Here is an 11,720-nt window from a genome sequence, read left to right on the forward strand (position 1 = left end):
TATCAAGCAGGGCAGAAGCACTACTTTTAAATTTATTCTTCATATACAAGGTACTTGGTTTGACCATTTATGAGTAGACCATTTAAAAGAACATTTTTAAATCTGATTGGTTTTGATTTAGGAGTAATCCTCAGAAGCAAAATATGAATTCAAAGAGCTGTGGTTTCAGTGCTGTGCCAGCATGCATATTCCAAGTATACACCCCTTCTGTAACTTCCACCCTTTTTACCTATGAGGGATGGAAATCATCTATGTAATTTGCACATCTGTGAACTGAAATTTGCATGCATAGCATTAAGAAATTCCTTGGAGACTGAAAAGCAGACATCCCAATAAAGACAAACAAAGTAGTAATAAGAATACATGTTACAACAGCAAACAGAGGCAACCAATCATTTACAACATAAGCAAAAACATAACTGACAAAAAAGCAAGCAACCTTTCTGAAAAATAAAATAAGGCTTTGCATCTGAAGAATATTTTGCATTTGCATAACACCTTTCAATTTCAGCACTTTACAAACATTGATTAACTATAGCTATGTCTAAACTAGAATACAGCTCATAAATACACACTGCTCAGGGGCGAAAAAAAGTGTTTGTCATCTGTGGCAGCCTGTATCAGCCTTCTTTTTACTGGTAAGGCTTATCACAGGGAATGCTGAAGAGCTGTGATCTTTACTTTTATCCCTTATCAAAACCATCCAGAGCAGTGCATCCTCCTGGACAGGTCTCATGACAGTAGTTCCACATCTGTGATCGCCACCCATATCATAATGGCATCAAATTTTGGTTTAGTCACTCCTCTCCCTCTCTCCCCCCTCTTCCTCCTGACAGAAATATGCTAGACTGGCAAGAAAACAGTTGTGCTGTCGTAACTGCAGGTAAACTAGGGGATCCAGTAAGCACAGCATGCTCACACCCCAGATTAACATGCTGATGTCAGCCATGCCTTGTGCTGTAGACATGATCTCAGCTTCAAACCACCCCCCTGGTGCATTGATTTGTGCTACTGGAGCCATGTTTAATTGAGACCCAGAGGGGACTGTTTTCTAATCACTCGATGATGTAGCCCCAATCCTGCAAACACTTCCATACATGCCTAATTTTAAGAACATGACTAGCATGACTCAAATGCTAAAACTTAAGCTTGTCTGTATCTGTAAATTTCATGTACCCACACTGAGGAACATGAACTGTTGATTTAAACAGTGAGGCCTGGATTGCAACTCTTGATTTTGGTGAGATACCTATGGAATACTTCGGGCAGCGACTGAAAACATGTTAGCAGTTGAAGGTTACAAGTAGGTTTGAAGAGCATTACATTTACCTGGTGGTGCTCTGTAACATTTTACATTACTGATTTAAGTAAAAATGAAGCCTTTTAAAATCAGGAATAAATATTTAGAGCAAAGAGACAAACTTCAGTTTCTTCCTCCTTTGCTCCTTGTTGTCCCCAGTCTCTCCTGGATAAACAAGTGCTCCAGCTTGGTAACTAGTGAGACAGCTTGATACTCATTGTTAGGGCTAGCAAGTAAAGGATAGCTTTGCATAGATGTAGCTGCAATAGCCTCACTCCATAGGGCCATATCTTTATGAGCAAGGTAAAGCATTGAAAGTGAATCTCTCTGCCCCTGTTTCAATGAATATCACTAAAGGGAAAAGGGTTTTTTACACAGGCTGTTGTGCAAACAGCCACCTGAAGTCTTAATGCAGAAGAATAATGTTATAGCATCCCTATGGAGCTAAGGGGTGTTAAAAGGTGTGAAGAAGTTTGAAAATCTAGCAGGTGTGGCACGTTACCTGTGGCAGGCTTACACAAGTACAGCAAGTATAGGTAGCTCCTACTCCCTATAGTCTAAAGCAGGGGTCCTCAAACTTTTTAACCAGGGGGCCAGCGCGCGGATGCAGTGGCAGGCAGTTATCTGCGGCTGCTTGGTTTCCCCCCCAACCCCCGGCGGGGGTGTGTGTGTGTGTCTGTAAATACCAGGGGCCAGATTGAGGACCCTGGGGGGCTGTATCTGGCCCGCGGGCCGTAGTTTGAGGACCCCTGGTCTAAAGCTACCGAGAAAAAGAATGTGCCTCAGGGACCACTGCCTCAGAGAAAAAGGATGTGCCTCAGGGACCACTGCCTCAGTTAAAGTGGCAGATGCATTTGATTAATCCTCTTTATGGGTTTTCAGATACTCAGCTAGAGAACACAGGACAACATTGACCACTTCACTACTCTCCAAAGTTTCTCAGAAACAGAGATAAGGAGTTGGCTATTATTTCACATTTGTTTCTAAAAGGTAGTTCAGATGTAATGCTGACTTCAGATAGCCTGTGCTGGGTGATCCTGTACATTTGTCACTACAGAGGAGGTAAGAGAATAGGACACTTCTCCGCCAGGCGTGACAACCATTGCAGCTCCCCGCTGCCACCACACACTGCTGCTAGATGTCATTCATATTTGCAGTGCTGAACCTGCACTTTTGCATATATAATTCAATGGCAGCACTTTCCTGCCAGATCATATCCTTTGTGGTTATGTAGCTGATAGTGTACGTGTCCCAGTCATATATTTAGGTGCCCAACCAACTAGAATTTATTTGAGTAAGGCCTTCAAATCGTTACACAGGCCTGCACAGTCATAGTCACAGTCAGGGACTGACCACCTCCCCCATAATGCTACAACTTCTAGCACAAGGGAGCTAGGCTTGAATAGCAAAAGTATCCATACATATTAAAAGCAGTGGGAGTTAGTTGTCTAAACAACTTTTTGGATTTGGACTGAGGTAATGCAAAGTCACAAGCCTCTATACCTTTTTATTAGGTAACTGTATTTCCTTCATACTGCTTCAGGAATGAGGATACTAGCAGCCAGCGGGGTAGGGAAGAAACCAGTGGAATGCATTCCTTTTATCCTGTAGCGTTTAGCTTCCTGGGCCTTGTGCAATTTTTATGCTGAAATAAGTTAGGTGGGGAAAAATATATACTTGACCAAGAGGCACAAAAGAGTTTCAGAAGAGCAATCATTTACAAAGAAGTAAGCCTCCGTTGTGAGGAATTATACACCAGTTAACATCTTCAGGACAAGATGTGCATCTTGACATATGTATCTCTGCTATGTAAACTGTCTCATCCTGCTGCTTCTTTTGGGTCTGTCAGATGCACGCATATACCCCACATGGCTTTTAGCCCTTTGAAAATCTTCCTGATGTTAACTGGTATGGAATGCCATCTCTGGCATCTCTGACAGAAACATTCAAGCATGTAAAATGCTCCTAAAACTTTCATTAGAAACCTATGTTCCTTATTGGAACTAAGCTAAATCTGTGAGAGAGCAAATGTGTCTTAGATTTCTGAAGGACTTAAGAGAGTTTTGATTGTATTATTATTTTTTAAATAGACAAAGACACTAGACAATACAACATAAATATTCTGCCCCATCTGGAGAGTAAGCTCAATACAGGGGTTTTTTTTATGGTTTTTGGTTTGTTGTTGGTTTTTTTCATTTCTGTCTTAAATTGGTCCTATTTGAATTGCTTGATTCTGAAGTTAACACCAGGTTTATTCTTAAGTTAATGTTCTGTGCAATAAATCTGCTTTCCAGCTAGGATGAAAGTAAGAAATTCTTTTGGTTATGAATTACCGAACAGTCCCAAGAGGTTTAAAGGAGACAAACCACTTGTGATTCGCTGACCCAGAGATCAGTCTTTCCTAACACATTTGCAGTTGTTCGTTTGTGTAAGAAGGCCTTGATCAAGCAAAACTCCCACTGGCTTCTATGAAAAAGCTTCAAAACCACACAGAAATGTGAATTTAATTGTCTCCAGGTATTACATCATATGCAGATTCCTACCTTGCTGATTTTTCTTCTTTTTTTTAAATAAGAAATGGAGTGAGAGAAAGATTTAGAAGCTGCTTCAGCCCAGAATTTTCATATGTTGTATATTAGAAGATTTGTTATTCTTCACGATGCCCTAATTTCCTTTAAAAGTAATTCATGAACTGGCAGTGTGCCAGTGTAATACTATGAAACAGCAGCTTTCTGCCACTGTGAAATTATCTGTGATACTTTCCATGTTCCCCTAGATGAGATGAGATGGGGGTAGCGGGGTGTAAACATTTGTTTCTGTCCTTCGTTAAAACAGACTGCAGGGATGGAGTTATTCTGCCATTTAGGTAGGGTTTGAATATTTTCCATGCATGGCTGAAATCTAGCAAGGGAAGAGGGCTTGCATCTTAATGTATGTCTGGCCCACATGTGAGCCAACATCTGGAGAAGATACCTCTCTCTGTGCAGGAAGACGAGAACAGGCACGCTGGAAGTGTACATCAGGAAAACAATATCAAGGCTTTTGGTGTAAAGTTGAAAAGTGATAGGCTTAATGGATGCAGGTACTGACAGGATCTCAGGGACTGGCATTAAAGCACTTGCAAACTGCCTCCGTAATGACTGGAGTAGTGCACACCTCCAGGGGGCATTTGTCTCAGATGTTTGTCTCTAAAAGATGTTCTCATTCAGCAGATAAGAGCACACTGGGAGGCTTGTTTCTTTCTGAAAATTATTTTCAGTGGCAAAAGTCAGTTCTTCTAAATACTGTAAAATCTACTTAAATTACCTAAAAACGAGTTCCTCTTTTGAAATATTAAACAATGACCCAAAATTAAATAATGAAACAATTGATCCAACTCAGTTGAGCAAGAGGCTTCTAAAATACAGCCACAAGAAAAAGAAAATATTACCTCTGTATATATGTGTATTTGAGGAATCAAACCTGGCCATGAGCATGTCAATGGTGATCTTTAATTCCAGTGAGAATGTATCGCCCTGTTAGGAAGCAATTTTCAATACAAGATTCAAAAAAAGAGGTAAGATCTATGCCTAGGCCATGAACACTCCTTACCTCTGAGGCTGTCTGGTGGAAGCATGGTCCTTGTCCTTCTTAAAGCTTATGTGATCAAAATTTAAGTAGGAATAGAAGGAACAATAATGTTATTCTCCAGTTCGTGGTTTGAAACCATTTATTCTCCTACTGTGTGAACCAAGATCTTGTGAGAGTCCTAACTAAATATAAAACTCAGAAAACCATGAAATATGAAATGAATGGGACAGAAATTAGCATTGCAGACCAAAAGGCATACAATTAATATTCCTTTTATTAATCACATATTGGAGTGTGAAGCATATCATGATTAATGGAGGTTTAAAGTTGAGGACTGTTCTGAGAATATTTCCATAGATTCTTCCTGTATTCCTTTGCTTTCTGTGTGTTTAAAAGTCTTCCAAACATTGAAAATAATACCATCAATTGCTTTTCTACAAATCCTGTGCTCATTTTTTCTCATTTAGCGCTTCAAGGACTGTCATTGCTTACCCTTGTATGTAGGCAGCATAAGAATAAGCAACTTTTCTCAGAACATGGAAGTAGGTTATAGTACATTACGCAGATTTAGCAGATATCTTTTGAAAGAAAAAAATGCTATCTAGAAAAAGTTTTATTAAAGATATTTAGAACCCTGTATTTGTGTCAGAAAAGTATTTTTGTCGTATTTTCAAATAAGGAAAATTATTTTCTTTGTGTCTCCTCAATTTCTAAATCCTTCCAGTAATAGTAAATCTCTGTGGTGTACCTGGTGTGTTTCCAAGGTGCCTTTCACAACAGATGCAGTTTGAGCTAGGGTTCCTGGAGCTGTGCTCAGATCAGGTTTAGGTTTTGCGATAAATCCCCTACACCAAGTATCGTTGATCCAGGTATGGCAGCTTGGTACACAGCAGTTCACCTTAACTATTCTCTTTGACTGATTTAGATGCCACAATAGCATGCTGCAAAAACTGTTGTGAAAACTAATAATATACGTTTCATAAGAGAATTAAAAAAAAAAACAAGTAAAGGGTATTAGATTTATTTAACCCTGTCTGCTGTTTCCATGATTACTGTGCAAATCTGTAGGAGCTGAGAATTTAGTTCACGTCTCTTAACACATTTTAATCAAAATTGCAGAGTGAAGAAAAATGATCTCCTAGACAGCTGGAGAAAGGTAAGAAGGAGAGGAGTCATTGTCATGTTACATCCAATCATTAACAGAATAGCTGCTCTGCTAGATCACACCAAATGCCTTGCTGGCATCATATCCTGTCCCTGACAGTGGGCACTAGGGAATGTTTAGGGAAGAGTGTAAAAGCAAGACAAGTATGACGTAGTCTTTTTACTCACAGCATCAGCTAATCAGCAGTTCAAGGATTTTCAGAGCTGAAAGCTTATTTGGACCATTATATTTAATAGACCCTGCAACAGAAGGATATGCTTTCATAAAACTCAATGCTCACTTAATTTTCTTCAGCCTCTTTATTGCAGATTGTTAAGTACCTAGCTGACAAACCTTTACACCCTTACAGAAAGAGTGGGTGCACACAAAAGAGGAGAGTGTTGGAAATGGAGAAAATGGTAAATTCAGTCACAGGGCATTTTCTCAGTACCTAATGAAAGCACGGAGAGAAAGAGATTTGGGGCTGGATGAAGAATGTGCTGACTGGGACAGTCATGTGCAGGCAAACAACTTGACTCTGTATCTGGGGAGTTGCTCCTTGCCTTAGCAACACTTAGGAGTACTTGGGATCTGTAGAAAATAAAAAATAAAACCTGCTTTCAGATGGACAAGCTGCCTGTTTTGTCTGCTGCTACATTAAAGCACTGGAAACTCCATACATGGAAGCCCTCTACAGAGGTCACAGCAGCTGAGCTGGTGGTACATCTGGACCCAATCTATAAGTCAAAAGTAACCTGTGAGGTTTACTGTACTTAAGGCTACGCCAGTAGTCAGTGGGCTGTAGGGGAAGGAAAGGAAAAGGAGGAAAGGTTTGAGAAACAGCTGGACTGAGGTGATAAATACCCAAGAAATCCAGTGATTTTTCTGTGACCTATATTGGCCACATGTTTTTGCCTAATCTCTTTTTTTTAATTCTTTTGTGCTTTTGTACTCCCTGACTCTTGCAGTCAGAGGGCAATTCTGTCATTTACTTACAATTAAAATCTTTTTGTGTGTGTTTATTTTAACTTTGCTGTCTGGCTATCTCTTTCATCAGGCCCTTGTACTTATACAGTGAAAAACAACTGCTCCCTATTTATTTTGTCTATGATACAGATTATTATAGACTTCAATAATAATGAGATATTCACCTTTTTTCAGATTCAAGTCTTATCTCTCTACTTGATTTCTCCTCACATATTAAGCTATTCTGTATATTAAAACTCTTTTGCTGCCATTTGCTCCCCCCACGCCCCACCCCCCCTTTTCAGATGGGGTACCTGGGGTATTCAAAATGTAGTTTCAGAATGAAAGTTTACAGTGTCATAATGAGTTTTTCCACTTCATTCTGTATTCCTTCCTTATTAATTGTTAACTCTCTTTTTTTGTTTGTTTGGTTTGGGGTTTGGTTTTACCAGTACAGAACATTGACCTAAGGTTTTGTGTGAACTGCCCCAAGTAAATTACATTTCTGAGATGTGACAGTAAATTTAAAGGTTTGTTTAGATTTTCTTCTTAGTGTATTACTCTGCACGCATGAACATGACCTTCACCTGCCAGTTTATCATCAGCCACCAGTCTTCTGACTCCCTTCTGCAAATCTTGTCTAGTGAGTAAATTGAGTAGCACAAAACCATAGCTTCTCTGAAGATGGATCACCCAGTTTCCCACCTTTTAACCAGTTATAATCCCAGCACTGACCTTTCCCTCTTACTCTATTGGACCATGTAGTTAGTGTCTTGTATTCATATACTCAGATGTACTTAAAGTAGACACAAATATTTATGATGGTTTAAAATGAGGCAGCCAAGGTACCAGAGGCAGCCTATGCACAGTAATCTAGAGCAAGGAACGGGCAATTTATTCTGTTCCTAAGGCAGCTTTTGCCGCCTCCATTGAGCTGCTCACTGCTGCAGCCAGAATGAAGTTACACAACATGGCTGAGCCAATCCAGCTGCTCAGGGCTGCTCAGACAAGACATCTTCCTCCCACATCTCTCTGCCCACACTCTTGGCCGCATCTCTCTGCCCACATTCTTGGCCACAGTGGTCCTGTTTCTCTCCTCACATGCCAGTCCTGTCAATTGTCTGACACCTCAATAAGCCAATTTATCTAGTTAGCCCAACCAAACTCTCTTTATTCACTTTCCTGTGTCAAGTCCATTTTCCATCCATTTAAAAAGTTGAATGGTGTGAGCACTAAGTCTGTTGACAGCCAGACCTGACACAAGGAAAGGGTCAGGGGTCTGTGGCTGGTGGGAGAGGAATGGGACCTCCCCACTTTTAAGGACAGCATGCCATTAGATTAGATGAAGTCATTTCATAAAAGCCCACTCTTAGAACAAGTTTCACCGAGCTGCTGAGCCACACTACCACACAGCGAAAGGAGGAGGTCTTGCTCCCTCCTTCTGTTTCCAAGTCCTCCTTTCACTTTGCTTCCTCTCTTTTGTTCTCTTAGTCCTCCTTATAGTTCAGCTCCTCCCTTGCATCAGCTCTGGAAGTCACACTGTCTGACTGATCTTGTCTGATCCAGAGGTAAGCCAACTTACCTCACCAGTGAGCCCAAAACAGAAGGAACAAACTTTTGTTGCTGGCTTGGAACTTGAACGAGTTATGTCAGCTTACCAGGAGATCAGATGAGATCCCAGAGACTGTGTAAGATAGGCACTGGAACCAAGTGTTGGGTAAGACAGATAAGCAAAGAAAGGACAGAGCGGTAGCGCACCTGCTCCTTCTTGCATGTAAGAAATTAATTTGAAACTGTACCCATGGATTCATATGGTTAAAGCTGGGTTTGAAAGATGGGTTAAAGCTGGGTTTAAAGCACTGCTGTGCTGCAGTATTTCTGCCAAAGAGATATATACAACGTTCAGTGTGAGCTGCTTTGGAAGATGGCAGATGAAACATTTCCATTTATTAACCTTGAGCTGCTTTCTGATCAAGCACCCAAGAACTGCATCCAGATTTATTGTTTAGTAAGTTTACCCAGGTGGCAGGTGATACTCTAGTATTTATAATTCCCTTTCTTTCCTTAAATACCAGAGTGAATTGCTGACATGTCTTTCTGATGATTGCAAGTTCAGTACATATGTATTCTAAGGATGTATTTTATGGATGTCTTTTCAGAAAATGAGTCCTGCAAACTGAACTATCTGTCATTCATTAATTAATTCTCCTAGGGGTAAGATACTGTTGGAAAACTATTTGGCTGAGCTTAACAGCTCACAGTGAAAAAATGCAATGTTACCAGCTATTCACCTTTTAGATTTTTGCATGAAGAAAGCATGATTAGAAGGTGATCATACTCAAGACTTGAGTAGTGGTTGCTTTTTATGTCTACATGGCATGCTGGGAAGTGCCAGGGCCCTCGTCTGGAATGTTGGCCCGATATTCCTGGAAGATCAGAGCTGGAGTTTAAAGAAAACTAAAGACGTGTACATACAGATACAGATAGTTTGAGGCACTTTGGAAGTTTAAGGGCAAGCTAACAGAATTGTTGTGTCAACACTGCCTACAAAATTAACCTGTCCTTCTGAAATGTTTTGCTACTATTTGTACTCTATTCAGAGACTATTTATGTGCCGAGGAATGGAAAACCATGCCCCTTCTCTTACTGAGAGAAATATCCATGTATTTTTATGGTTTTGTGTATGTATTTGTATAAACTCACTAAGTCTTTTTACCCCCTATGATACTTTGGTTTGGGTTCTACAGATTAATTGAATACCAAGTGAAACAGCATGTATTCAGTTCTTTATGGTGTTTTTAGTAAAGAGCAATGTTCCTCATTCTTAAGATTCTCCCCTTTATTACTTTGTAAGACTTCATCATACACCCACTTCACTTACTTTCTTCCTGGTTTTGGTTAGCCCAATTGTAAAAGTGCATAGACTGAAAGCCTTCTTTTCCCCCTCAGCTGTGGGGAAAATGTCTTCTTATTATGCTGGAGTCTATCCTACGATTCTTTGCATAGCTACATGAATGTAACAAACATTTTGGTTTACTTGCATTGAGGGACAGAGTTCCCACATTACATATATTTGGTTGAAAACTACTTTGCATTTGCTAGTAGAAGAGGAGCAATTTACATGGTATTTTAATATTTGAATAAATTTAAACTGAGATGACTATTCAGAAGTCATAAAACAGCTACAAATATTGTCGAGTTCCCATTTATTTTCATAATGAAGAGAAAAGTGAATATTACTCTGTAGATAAAACTATTTCATTTTACCTATGCCAATAAAAAGTTATTTGAATATTAATTATTCTCTAGCAAACTCTTCACTGATTTGATTTTTATGCCAAATACATCTTGAACATCTGTTAGGGACTGAAAAATTTTCCTGGTCCTTTGGATATAAGAAAATCCCCTCTTCATGGCATATATAACCTGATACAAAGCAAAAGGAAATACTTTTATGGACTTATGTCTTTGGGCTTATGTTCATAATGCCAAAATCAGGTTACTTAAAACCTACCCTGGCAGCAGGATAAGAAATCTGAAAGTTCTTTTGTTTCAGCTTCCCTATTTTTTTGTTATTTGGATGATTACCCAAACAAGGCTTTTAAGAGGCTCTGGTCCCTCGCTTTGTAGTTACAGCTCAGAGAATTTAGAGGCGTGGGACTGAACTGAAAATATGTGGGGTATTCCCAGAGTTGCCAGTAATAGGTAACCCATGGAATGGGCCTTTGCTTTGTTTTCTTCAGGCTTCTGTGACTACCTTGACTAAGGGAGGAAAGGGGAATTGTAGAAAAAGTCTTTTTTCAGATAAGCCCTTATTCTGGTAGGCTCCTATTTAATCACATTCCCCCCCACCCCCACCCCCACCCCCTGGTTAATAGAACAATTCCCTATTGTGCTGCACCTTTGGGCAGCCACATAAAGAATTTGCCCTGTAATATGTGAGAACCAAGAAAAAAAAAAAAGGAAAAAAGGAGTGATTTACATCTAATATGTACCTGTTAAATTAACTGCAGAAAGTAGAGAGCTAGGATGGGCTAGGGCTGTGCTGGAGACTTCTCACCTGCCTGCTGGCCCAGGGACCTTCACCCACCAGCATCAGCCTTGGGGTACAATGGGTGCATTTTCACCCTACTCCTGATTGGAGGAAGGGGGGGGGGGGGGGGGGGCAGGAGGGGGCGGGAGTTTTCCCTTCTGAAACTTTACTTCAAATGTCTCGTTCTCAGGGGATTCCAGCGAACAGGAACTGTAGTGTGAGTTCATTTCCCTTCTGTTGCAGCCAGCTTAAAATAATAACAAAAAGGTCCTGCGACGTAGCATTAGGAACTTTCGTGTTGCTGCCTCAGTTGTGCTCTGCTAGGCCACGCTTAAGAGGTTTTCAGAGGTGCTTTTAGTCTGCGAAGGCTTTCATGCAAATAGGTTATTTACTTAAAAATCCAGGGAGGGCAAAGGGGCCACAGCGGTCTGACTTTTTTCCCTTCATCTTCCCATTACTCGTCCAACACCTTGTAAAAAGGTACTGAAAAGGCAGGTTATTATGTACTGAGAACTGGTGTGGCAACTGTTGCTTGCCCTTCATTACCGCCAGTGTTCAGCTGAACGGCTTGACCTGAGGTGGCTGGAGACTCCCGGGGAAAGTTTCCAGTCCTTCTGTTTTGTGTTTTTACAGAGTTCCCCACTGGAGAAAACCCCTTTCTTGCCTATTCGATGGCTGGTGCCCTGAGGGTGACAAGCCTGAAAGTT

Source organism: Falco biarmicus, chromosome 5 (assembly GCF_023638135.1).
Source record: "Falco biarmicus isolate bFalBia1 chromosome 5, bFalBia1.pri, whole genome shotgun sequence".
NCBI classification, from domain to species: domain Eukaryota; kingdom Metazoa; phylum Chordata; class Aves; order Falconiformes; family Falconidae; genus Falco; species Falco biarmicus.